Source organism: Myotis nattereri (assembly GCF_964212035.1).
Source record: "Myotis nattereri genome assembly, chromosome: 12".
Classification (NCBI taxonomy): Eukaryota; Metazoa; Chordata; class Mammalia; order Chiroptera; family Vespertilionidae; genus Myotis; species Myotis nattereri.
Genome location: NC_138087.1, coordinates 40,754,478 through 40,766,726, shown reverse-complemented (window position 1 = coordinate 40,766,726; position 12,249 = coordinate 40,754,478). Strand labels below are relative to the sequence as shown.

Below are 12,249 nucleotides of genomic sequence, written 5' to 3'. Positions count from 1 at the left end.
TAATGCGTTGCTCTTTAGTATTACACAGGAAAGGAGGCTAGAGAGTAGAAGTTCAAAGAGCATGCATACATAGATCATTATCTTAAAATAAATGGAAATGCAGTTCTAGGATTTCTAAACCACGGTAGTGAAATTGTGTTTTACAGTGTTGTAATATGAATTCTCAAGGTAAATAATGCATCCTTCTCATGGGAAAAATGTAAATAGAGCAGGGCTGGAGGGAAGGGGGAGAGAGTGGAAGTGGGGTAGGGAGGAATACATTCAAAAATAACTAAAAATGTAGTGATAGCAATACAAATAAACGTCAGTAAGGAAGGTTACATCAGGATAAGGAAAAAAAATAAGAAATACAATTGAAGCACAATATATGGAGTATATAAATAGAAAATAAAATTAAAAACAGATCTTTTTCAGCTACAGCCACAACCTAAGAACAATAGGAACAGATTTGAAGGCATATGGACAAGGTATTTCTTGTTACACTGTGGGCTGTGGAATATTCTGTTGTGAGGCTTTGAGAGATCTTGTTGGGCACTGTGTACGTGGATATTAAAGGAGCATTGGGAGTTTGTAAGTGACTATCAGTTCAGAGAAGGTAGACACGCAAGCAGATCAGAAATGCCACAACAGTTCACCTAAGAAATGCAAAAAATGATTTAAAATTAGTAGAAATACACAATAAAATAAAATTAACATTGATACTCAGAACTATCGAACATGGAAGATTCTGTCAAATTAGATACAGAGTATGTGTTATTAAAATCATCTGGAACTAGACATCAGTGATGTGCCCTGCAGAGGAAGCCAGTCTCCCTGTTTAAGGTGAAGGTCAAAGAGTTTGAGAATTCCTTTACTCTAATATGCTAGATTCCCAAATAAATTGGAAATGGTAGTCCAGGAAAAAAATGTGGAAAAGTCAGATTTTGAAAAAGTGGAAGGAAACCAAAGAAAGCACTGAAATGAGCAAGTATAAAAATGTGATATGGGGGGGCGGGGGGCGGAGAAATTTATTACTGAAGTTATAAACCAGTTTTGAGGTCTGTTGTTGGGAATTGTGTTGTCCATCGAGCCCTTCTTAGATGCAGTCATACTCAATAGAGCATTACAAAGAATTAGGGTAGCCCTAGCTGGCTTAGCTCAGTGGATAAAGCATCGGCCTGCAGACTGAAGGGTCTTGGGTTTGAGTCCGGTCAAGGGCACATGCCTGGGTTTTGGGCTCAATCCCTGGTAGAAGGCATGAGGAGGCAGCCAATCAATGATTCTCTCTCATCATTGATGTTTCTCTCTCTCTCCCTCTCCCTTTCTCTCTGAAATCAATAAAAATATTTAAAAAAAAATTTTTAAAGAATTAGGACCGAAGAAGCCCTAATACCACGCATAGGAAGAAAAAAAAAAAACAATGGGAGTCATAAACCCTTATTAAAGCTAATATCCATGACTGGTTAGAAGTTTACTCTCATTTGTGAAAAAATAATGGCAAGCGTTCCAAAGACTCCTGAGACCCAAAAATGTTTTGTCTATATCTACCAGGTCATAGGCACCAAATAGCATCAGAAGAAATATAATCAATACTTGTAGCTACTTTGCATTACTAGGTAGTAAATGTTAAAGCTTTGGAGGAAATTTAACCAGATAATTACCAAACACAACAAAAGAAAACTTGAAGCTACTGTTAAAGTGAAAAGAAAAAAGTAATTCCTAGTAAACTATCAAATCATATAATGTTCAGTATATTAGAAATGGCCCACCAACTCAAAATAAAAGTGAGAAATTAGTACGATTTAATACTGTGACTCAGCCAATAATCCACTCTTAACCTTGGATACAATTGGAGGGCTGTGGCCCTGAGATGTATAAATGTATGGTGGGACCATATGTTTACCATCCTAGTTTGCTCAATCCTTCATGAGCCAATTCAATAATGCTTTGGGGTATCTTGTTCATTTGGTGTGACTTTCAAGATTTGTTTGCCACAGACATAGATGACCCAAATCCTTTGGTGTCATTGTAGAGCAGAGAACCAGAGGAGGCCATTTCTTTATGAGATTCCCCATGAGATCCAATGATATTGGGCCCATGCATTTGACCACCTAAGACTTCTCCCTCTGTACAGACTGAACAGGATGAGTTCACGTCTGTAGGTGAAAGTTCTTAACTCCTCAAAATGATAGGATTGTGTTTCTATAAATATGTGATCAGTTGTTTCAAGGAGAGGATATCATTGACCATTCACCTGAAAAGGGTAAGAAAGACCATTCTTATTTCCACTATATTAGTGCCTTTACTATGTTTTAGACACTATATTCTGTGATTATAAAAGCTAGTAAGACAGTAATTGCCCTGAAGCAGTTCTCAGTCCCCTGCGCTAAACAAGCCCCAGCCAATGTAAAAGATGCACTCTACATTACAGTAAAGAGACACATAGAGCTAATGGATCCAGGGAATTACAGAGGAAAAGTGACCAGATTTTCTTCCTGAAATTGTCTGTAGTTGTGGCAATTAGGGACCAAAGTTGGGGCAGCAAGACAAGACAGCTAAGTGAATAAGTCCAGAAACATAGCATGTGTGAGAATTGATATTTATGGGGACAGACAGCAGCTGGGTTTTTGCAGGGTTTATTTTTTTAGTGATTAGTTTTTAAGAGCCTGGAATGCTGAGTTTATTCATCATCGTGCCCACACATGTGGAAAGATGCTAAGAATCTTTGACATAGCTAATTAAAACAAATGGCTCTTGTTGCAGGATTATGAATGGCTAGGCAAGCAATATCTCACTCTTCTTTGGCATGTTCTCCCGCAGACTAATGGAAGAAAAATGTCAAAAAGTCCTACCAGATGTCTTTCCTAATTGATCTGACAGTTGATGTACGGGGATGACAAATGCCAAAATGAAAGGAGGTACAAAGAAAAATTGATCCAGTGTGTTGGTTTTGGAGAGTAAATGGATGAAATTTTTTAAAAATGTATCACCTAACATGCACACTTTAGGAAAGATAAGAGTTAAAAGTGGCAAGTCATCCATCTTTTTGCTATTTCTTATCTGCTCTGACCTAAATAAAATTTGCTCGAACTGTTGATTTAAATGCATTTTTGAATAAATCCATTTAGGAAACTCTAATGAGGACAGTTCAAATGAAGTTAATTAAATTATCTAACCTTAGAATGTTCTGTCTGTTTAAAATATGGTGGGCACTCCTGTGTTGCACTATAAAGACTCCTAGACTAATTTTCAGCCAAGTGTAAAGCAGGAAAATGCTGATGAGATTTTACACACACACACACACACACACACACACACACACACACACACACACACGGGAACAGATATCATGAAAAACTGCATGCTCTGATTTCTGATTTCCCATGTGTGTGCCCTGGAGATGGTTATTCATTAGGAGTATCCACATGGATCCATTGAATCACCTGGGCAAATACAAAGCGAAAGGGAGACCACACTTTGCAGGAAACAAGAAAGTGAATTTTGGAGATGATCATACTGATCTGGGTCCACAGGGTAAATAAATCCCCTGCCATCTCTTTGTTTCTCAGATCCAAAGTGGCTGGAGGCATATTAAATAGAACACACAGCAAAGCAGAGTCAGCAGGAATGTACCTCAACTCATGTTTAACTGTAGGTTGGGAAAGAGCAATGCTTGGTGCCTGGCTGGTGAGCTCTGGCTGCTGAGCAAGCAGGTGAGGTTCCCTTGTGGAGTAAGGTGGGCCAGGAGGAGGAACGCTGGAAACAATGAAGGAAAGAGTTCCCCCAGCCTATAGTTGAGAGGTAAAATTGTATGCTTTCCTTCCAGAGAGCAGACGGCAGAGCCAATATCAGGAAGCAGCACATTCCAATTTTTAAACAATAAATTATAAAAACTATTTTTAGGGAACATTAGAGAAGTAAGCATTCCTACAATGTTCTGGGAACCTGTGGCCAAATGATAGTAAGTACAAAGAGCTCTCAGACATATAAGCCCTTAAAATCAAGGGACCTATAATAGACAACTATGATGGCCCTTGTTAAGTGCTAACACTGGTATAGGGTATGCAGGAGGGAAGCAAAGAAACAAGTGTTTGTCCTGAATCTGGAAGGGATGAAGTGTCACTGTGCCATGCAGAGAGGGGACTTTGAGCTGGGTATCATAGGATGAGTAGGAATTTATCAGCAGTCAATCAGGAAGGGACATTTTCAGGATCCAGGGAATCACCTTTCAAGATTTATTTATCTCATAACTTAAACTGAAAGTGTCTATCTTATTATAGATCTTAACCTGTACTGTCTGTTCTGTGGTGCCTTATGGAATTTTCTAGGCTCCAGGGAGAAGTGTCAAAGTAGGTCTTCTTAGTCTTCATATTTATTGCAGTGGTGAAGGAGAGGGAAAAGCTTGGACAAAATTGCTGGTTTTTAGATGTTTCCTTGTTTCAGTGCCTCTCCAAGCAGAAACATGCTTTGACATGAAGGCCCTGCATCCTCTGCTGAACATTGCACGTTGCTTGCAGAAGATTTGTGGACCGAGAGAAAAAATTCCTCTTGTGTCAGAATAGAATAGGCATTAAATGCACAACTGGAGAGCCAGAATTTCTGGGTTCCTGACTCTTCCAACTATTAACTTGTTGAAGTTGTTAATTTCTTGGGCAAGTTAGTGAAATACTCTAGTTTATTCATTGTATGAAAAGCATGAGGTTAGAACTTATGATACCTTTCTCAAAGAGTTAAATTGATGCACTTAAAAGTGCTTACAACAGGGTTTGGCATATAAATGCTTATTAAACATTATGGATTATTATCTACATGGGGAGTGCACACAGGCTTCCTACACAAGTAGAAATTCCTATATATAGTTGCTTTTGGTTATACAAAGGGCAGAAGAGATCATTATGCTTCTATTAGACATGACTTCTCTGAGGCTGGTGACATGATTTATTTTTATTTGAAACACATCAGAAGATAGAGTTTGGATGAATGTCCAAGTTCCTAGTCTAAACAAGCCAAACCAATTGGGATTTAGCTTGAAAAACATATAAAGCTTGCGCTGATCTTACTGAAGTCCCAAGATTTTCAAAGAAGAGCAAAAAGCACCAACCTCTTCGCCCCAGCCACTTAGAAGGACTAAGAAAATGAAAAGCCAACAGCAGTAAGAAGAGAGAAAGCTCTTTACAGCTGTAAACCTTTGGGGATTGCTGCTTCTCCGAGTTAAAAGTTCAGCTGCTTTAGCTTCTGGGCTCTTAGCTAAGCCTGTGGGCAAGAGGAGAAGGTTACTGCCCTGGAGGGAATTTATAACAAACTAAAGGAGATGGAGTGAAAGAGATGTGCGTTTATATAGTCCTTGGTGATATGTCCTAAGAGTGGATGTGCTATTTTTCCTACTGTTTGTCCCTTGAAAGGTAAGAACTGTCATTTCTTGTTTATGTTATAGAGATAAGCATAGGTGTGTGCGTGTGTGTGTGTGTGTGTGTGTGTGTGCGCGCTGAAAAAGTAAAGAGGAGGAATTTGTTCTTTAAATCATGTTCCCTTTTAAAAACCTTATCATACAATTATATGCACATGCTTATATGTTTCCTATTGCAGTATAACAAATTATCACCAACTTGGAGACTTAAAACAACGTCCATCTGATACCTCACAGTTCTGCGTGTCAGAGTCTTGCATAGCATGACTGAGTTCAGGGTGTGGCAAAGTAGAAATCAAGATGTCAGCCAGTTGCATCCTCATAAGGAGACCCAAAGAGGGAGAGATCGTCCTCTGAGCTCCCTCGGGCTGTTGCAGACTTCATTCGTTTCCTTGCAGTTGTAAAGCATCTTAGGTTATACCCAGCTAGAAAATGGCAAGGCCACACTTCAAACTCTCAAGTATCTGGATTCAAGGTCTGCACATTTTACTCCATACTGGTGGTTCTCAAACATTAGGATGCAGTTGAACTGATGGAGAACTTGTTAAAGATGTTAATTCCTAGAACTCCCTCCCATCACCCCCAGACTTCGTGATTCCTGGTTTGGGAGTTATGTGAAGTCATGGTATGGGAATAGCTATTTGAGAAATCTTGCTCTATAGCAATGTTTTCCAGAGATTACAAAGAATCTCAGTGGCTAACATAAGCCTGCCTACTTCAAAAACAGATATTTTAACACCAAAAAGCTTAGAACAACACAATTACAGAATAAAAGGCAATCTTTTATGTTCTTATTTTTCTTTTCTATGGAATGATAACAAATTTGATAACAAATACTCTCATTCCTGATTTTCAAAAGGCCACTTTCTGAATTATTTTTCAATAGTTCTAAGAGAGAATTTCCAAAGCAAGCACATTTTGAACATGAGATAAGGTTGTTTTGAGAGATGCCAATGATCACATACAAAACATTTATTATGTGCTGACAGTTTACAGAGCATTACTATACCTGGAAAAGAGTAGATACAGCAATACTGTGAGGGGGACTCATGAGTCTGGAACTATGCAAGGATCTGAACCATGGCTAGAGCTATTATTCTGGGGGAAACTTTCTAAGGAGTGGCCTGTAAAAATACTATAAATAAAGGAAGGATATAATATGGAAAAGAGGAGAAACCACCATAGTAGCACCAAGTGCTCGGTTAGACCCTATACACAAATAATGGCAAATTGTTACAATCTTCATTGTCCCCATTGCATAGCAAAAAACTAATATACTCAGAGATAACTCCCCAGGGTCTTACAGCTCATCAGCAATAAGAGCAGAGTTTAAACTGAGGTCTACCTAACTCTAAAGCCCATATTCCTTATACTACTCTGCTATGTAGTCACTAGGAAGTAAAATGTGTATGTTTGAGTAGTCAAGGACGATTTTAGGGAATAAAGTGCTAAATTGACAACCCCATCCTTTTGAATGTGGAGTGGGGAAGAAGGAATGATCTGCCACACATGTATGTCAAAGTGGACAAGAAATGTCTGTCTTGTTGAGATCATGCTAATAATGAAGAAAGAAACTTTCTATGAAAGCACATAACAAAAGAACTTGATCTGAACAGGGGTTTTGGGAAAAGCTCCCTTGAACATGCTTTGGCTAAAGAATGAGTAAGAGTGAATTCAGAAAAAGAGCGAGGGTTGGTTGAGATGAACTGCATATAGGAACATGAGCATGAGCAAAGCATGAGCAAAGAGTCTGTGATGGGAAGGAGCAAAGTTTACTCTGGGAACTTAAATAAGGCAAGCATGGTTGGAGTACAGGGAGCAAGGGAAAGATTAATGGAGGATGTGGCAGAAACACTTAGCATGACAGACCGTGAGGACTGTTGTCAGACATGCTAAAGATTTTTATTATTATCCCAAGAGCAAAGGCAGTAAGGGTTTTTAATTGGGTGGGAAGAGAAAGACAAGTTCACTATATGATCAGATTAACAATGGTATACTTCTACATAGTCCAGAAGAAAGATTATGTAACTGATAGCGAGGACAGAGAAAAGATACCAATGATACCGAGGAAAAAGACAACTTAATATGATTAAGTGTCACACTTCATAATAAAAGGTCAGTGGGCTTGTCATTTTTAAGAGGGTTCCTTTGGAAAGTTTTGATATTTTTTTTTAGAAACAGAAGTGCGGTTAGAAATGTTTCAAATAGTCACTGTAGAAATTAGAGATATTTTATGAGGGGAGTGATGGGGAAAATGCCAGGCATAGTTGAAGGCCCATTTGAGGTTTATAATCTTGATTTTATTGTTATATCAGTAAATTGATCCAAGAATGCAAGTTTGTATATTATAACTGACTTGGAGAAATAAAGTCACCAGAGAGATGCCAGGCTAGACTGAGAGGGAAAAGAGAACACTAAAGATAGATGAGGTGAAATTAGCTTGGAGAGTGGATATAGCCCAGGACTGAGGTTTGATGAGGTTTAGATGGTTAAATAGCCCCAGTCCACCAAGGTTTCAGAAGGAGCAGAAAGCTCTGTAAGGTTTGCTTGAGTCACACCAGGACATTGAGGCACTTCAGCATAGTCCTCTTGGAATCATTTTCTGTCTCCTAGGAATAGTTTTAGTGCAATATTGGATTGAGTCCAGTTTGTTTGGGGGTAATATTTTGAAAGATTAAAATGCTTTCATGCTTTCCTATTGCATTTTTGAAGTTTGTATTCTATGTGTCTTTGAAGCAAAAGCTTCAATCTGGAATGTGCAAAAAGATGCTATCATCCTCACATAAATCATCATTAGCCTTGGTTGAGTACTTGCAATGAGCCAAATACTTTGCCAAATGTTTGCCTACATTACCTCATTTCATCCTCCCAACAACCACATAAATTAAATACTATTATTATCTCCATCTTATTATCAGTGAAGCTAAGGTTACTAGAGGGTAGGTGATTTGCTAGAAAGTAATGGAACCAAGACCAGAACCCTGGACTTTCTCAGTCAAAATTGTGATGTCAGCAGAAGTGATCTTCAGAAATCCCTCAGTTCTTTTTGCAGTTGTCTCTCTTTACGCTTTACCTTCTCAGACCTGGCCTGACACTCCTGTCTCTGCCAGGCGACACATCTCCTATCTCCTTTCCAAGGCAATAAAACAGACTTTGCTAATGGGTTAATCATGTACTCCCAGACATCTTATTCATAATTTATTAGAAAAATTTCTAGAGACCATGGCCTAAATCAAAGAGACAGCTCTAATGGTGCTTTTACACTCCCATTTTCAAGCCACTGTGCTACAAAACTGCCGAAGAGGTGGCAGTACTGTTTCCATACACTAGAGCTCTAAAAATCAAGATTTATAAAGCTCTGCACCAAACCACGTTGTCATCTTTCTCAGTAGAGTGAGCAGGTCTGTGGGGAGGGGAGAGCAGAGAATTGACAGATTACAGGTTCATCAAAGCTCATGCAAATTAGGTAGCAGCTTCTTTGATGTGACCCTTGAGCTTCCCAATCACCCAAGAAAAGGGGCATCCTTGTGTGTGCATGCATGTGTATGTGTGCACTCAAGTGTGGATATTATAACTGCTTTAGGTGTTTTTTTGTGTGTATTGTAAGATTTTTAAAGTGATGTTTAGATATATATATATAGATAGATAGATAGATAGATAGATATAGATAGATATAGATATAGATATATGATTCTCCCATCTAGTTAATTAACACAGCCATCAACTCACATATTTTTGTGACATAAATTTCTTAAAATAAATGAATATAATGCACCTTCTCCTAATACATAGGCATCAATGGAAAAAGGAGAGAGGAGGCCATAGCAGTGTGCCTGTCTCTACAGTGCCGCAATATCTACCTTAAAAGGTCAGGCAAAGACAGCACAAAACACTCAAAGACTGGGTTCTTGCATTTAAAAAAATAGCCCAGTTGATTTTTAATCACCTCTGTCCACTTTTTTAAAGAGAAGTTCAAGGCAAGGCAGTTGAAGAGGGATGGGGGTAATATGTTGACAGGGGCTGGGATGCTAGTGAACAAATAAATAGGGCGTGGGAAGCAAAGGAGATGGAAACCAGGTGAGTGAGTTTAGAGAGATGAGCAAATCAGTCAGCTTGGAGAGAGACTGGAACAAAATATGAACATGAAGCAGATGTCTTAGAACCCCCTGCAGAAGTGTGAAATGTGACAGTAGAGGGAGAGTATCTAGGAGGCAATTAATGTTAAATGAGACCAGAAGGTTAGAGCCCTAATCTGGTAGAACTGTGGCCTTCTAGGAAGAGGAAGAGAGATGTCCCGCCCCCTCCCAAAGTAACTCCCGTTTCCTATCACCACCTGAGGACACAGCACGATGGTGGCTGTCTACAAAGCCAAGACAAGAGTGCTCACTGCAAAATGAACCCTGCTGACACCTTGATCTTGAACTTTTCAGTCTCCAAATTGCGAGAAAACAAATTTCTGTTGTTTGACCCACCCAGTCTGTGATATTTTGTTATGGCAGCCAGAATAGTCCATGACAGTGCATGTGGGTGGGAGCTGGCGGCAATTGTGAAGAGTGTTGGTTAAATTTAGGTCATCCTTCTTAGAATTAAACTCCCACAAGGCTAGGATTATCCATTTAACTGTATTTATAATAAGAAGCACACAGTGTTTATGTAAAGCAAGTGTCTAATAAGTACCAGGATATTTTGATATATATATAAATAATATAATATATATATTATTGATCTCAGAGAGGAAGGAAAAGGGAGAGAGAGAGAGAAACATCCATGATGAGAGAGAATCATGGATCGGCTGCTTCCTGCATGCCCCCTACTGGGGATGGAGCCCGAAACCTGGGGCGTGTGCCCTTGATCAGAATGGAACCTGGGACCCTTCAGTTCGCAGGTCGACGCTCCATCCACTGAGCCAAACCGGCCAGGGCTGCTATTTCTTTTAATAGTCATGTGTCTCCTGCCTGTTTTTGCTTTATGAATCCAGTTGGCACCCCGCTTTTCTTTCCTCTCTGCCTCCACCAAACTTCCATTTCACTGAAGCCAGGGGTCCAGATGTAGCGATACTGCAAGTGCTAGATTGGACAGGACAAGGTTGGAGTAAAGTTATGTAATAACCTGGAGAGTGGAGAGGCTATGCCAGTTTCGTGCAGCTCTTTCACCCTCTGTAGCATTTCTGTTCAACTAAAGCTGTGGCCATAGTAATGTGTAGAATTTAACTCAGATAAACCCTTTCAAGTAAGGACACCTGCAGTGTTCAAGAGGTAGGCATTCTATGATAGTGAAGCCAAAAAAGCACTTTTTTCACCGCCTTAATCATGTTGAAAAACTGTCTAGGAGAAGCCTGGAAGTAGATGCCATTAAGGAGGGGTGGAGGGCAGGCCTTCCTTCTCCTCCCTGGGGCACCACACCCACTGCATAGTTTACGCCAAGGAATCCTTCCCTCTGACCCAGGAGAGGATGGTCCTGTGGGGCTCCTCCTCCTGCGGGGAGTAACTAGTGCCCCCATACATCTACCCTCTCTAACCATTAGATGCTCCAGTCTAGCAACATGGACCTCAGAAAAGAATATTTGCAAGGTTGACAAAGAGCTCGTGTATGCCCTCTCCAAGGCGTAGAGCCAGCTTGGAGAATAAAATGGTAGTGGCCATCTAAAAGAAAGATTAATTCTGGCTCTGTTTTCATTATGAGGGAAGGAGCAGGGTTGGGGGATGTGTATGGAGATCTTATTTATTTTCTTTGTAACCTTTTTTCCCTACATTATACATCAACACCCAAAAATTCTTTCTTATTCCTGATTTTGTATTGTGTATATCAAACAAGGCTGACTGCTAATTTTTGCAGGGTACTGGCCAGTTAAAGATAGGGGAGGGGAGTCCACCTGTCCCATCTTCATCTTTACCTTCACTCCCCCAACAATCCCCTCCCCCTGCAAAGAAACTCCATAAGGGGCCCTGAGGTCAGGAACCAGGAGCACAGATCCTCCTAACCCACATCACCCACTCCTATTCACAGCACTACAGCTGGGTGGCGTTAAGACAACTGGGGTCCTAAACCCAGAAACTGTTATATAACCATATGGAAGTCCAAAATGTAAATAAGCCTAAATGGAATAGACATATAATTTATCGTCCAAACCTGGGCACTTTGAAGGTGAAGAATTAGTGACAAATGCCAGGACAACAGAATAAACCAGGAATGCCCTGAGCAAATGGTGATGTATGATTACCCTAATTCAATGTCATGCAAAATGTATAAGAAAGTTCATTTTTCATGATACCTAATTTAATTTGGAAATACCAGATTTTTAAAAATATTTTCTCTCCAATGTAAGTATATATGTTTGGAAGGAGTTGATACTTGGTTGGCTAGCTGTTAAACTCAGTGGTTCTCAAGTGTAGTCCCTGGACCAGTAGCATCAGAATCATCCGGGAACATAAGAAATAGAAACACGCAGGCCTAGCCACGCTGCTAAGGGTGGGGACCAGCAGCGCATGTTGCAGCATGCCTTCTAGGCGATTCAGGTAGACACGAAAGTCTGGAACCACCGGGTGAAGCAGTTTAATCCTGAAGGCAGCTTGTTAAGGGGATGCATCAGGAATCTGTTTTCAGTGGCTTCCTAGCCAGTGGACGAGGAAAATGCCTGGATGAACATAACCAGCATGGGCAAATAACTGATAACCCACGGTAATCACGCCCACTTAAGCCTAGTTGCCTCCCAAAGCCTTCCCCTGTTGGCTCGTTGCCTGATTCTGAAGGGGGCAGCATCCGCACAAGCCACATGCAGGGTTTTCTAAAATGCTTCTAGTCCCTTGGGAATAGACCTCAATTTAAAGCGTGCAAATACAGTGTTTGACATTCAGCCCATGGGA

General features: G+C 40.1%; 1 protein-coding gene across 1 annotated transcript in view; it reads left to right on the top strand.

Annotated features, from left to right (window-relative positions):
* TRPM3 (transient receptor potential cation channel subfamily M member 3) overlaps positions 1–12,249 on the top strand; it is a 441,698-nt gene that overhangs the window by 101,449 nt on the left and 328,000 nt on the right. The gene's annotated exons all lie outside the window — the stretch shown is intronic.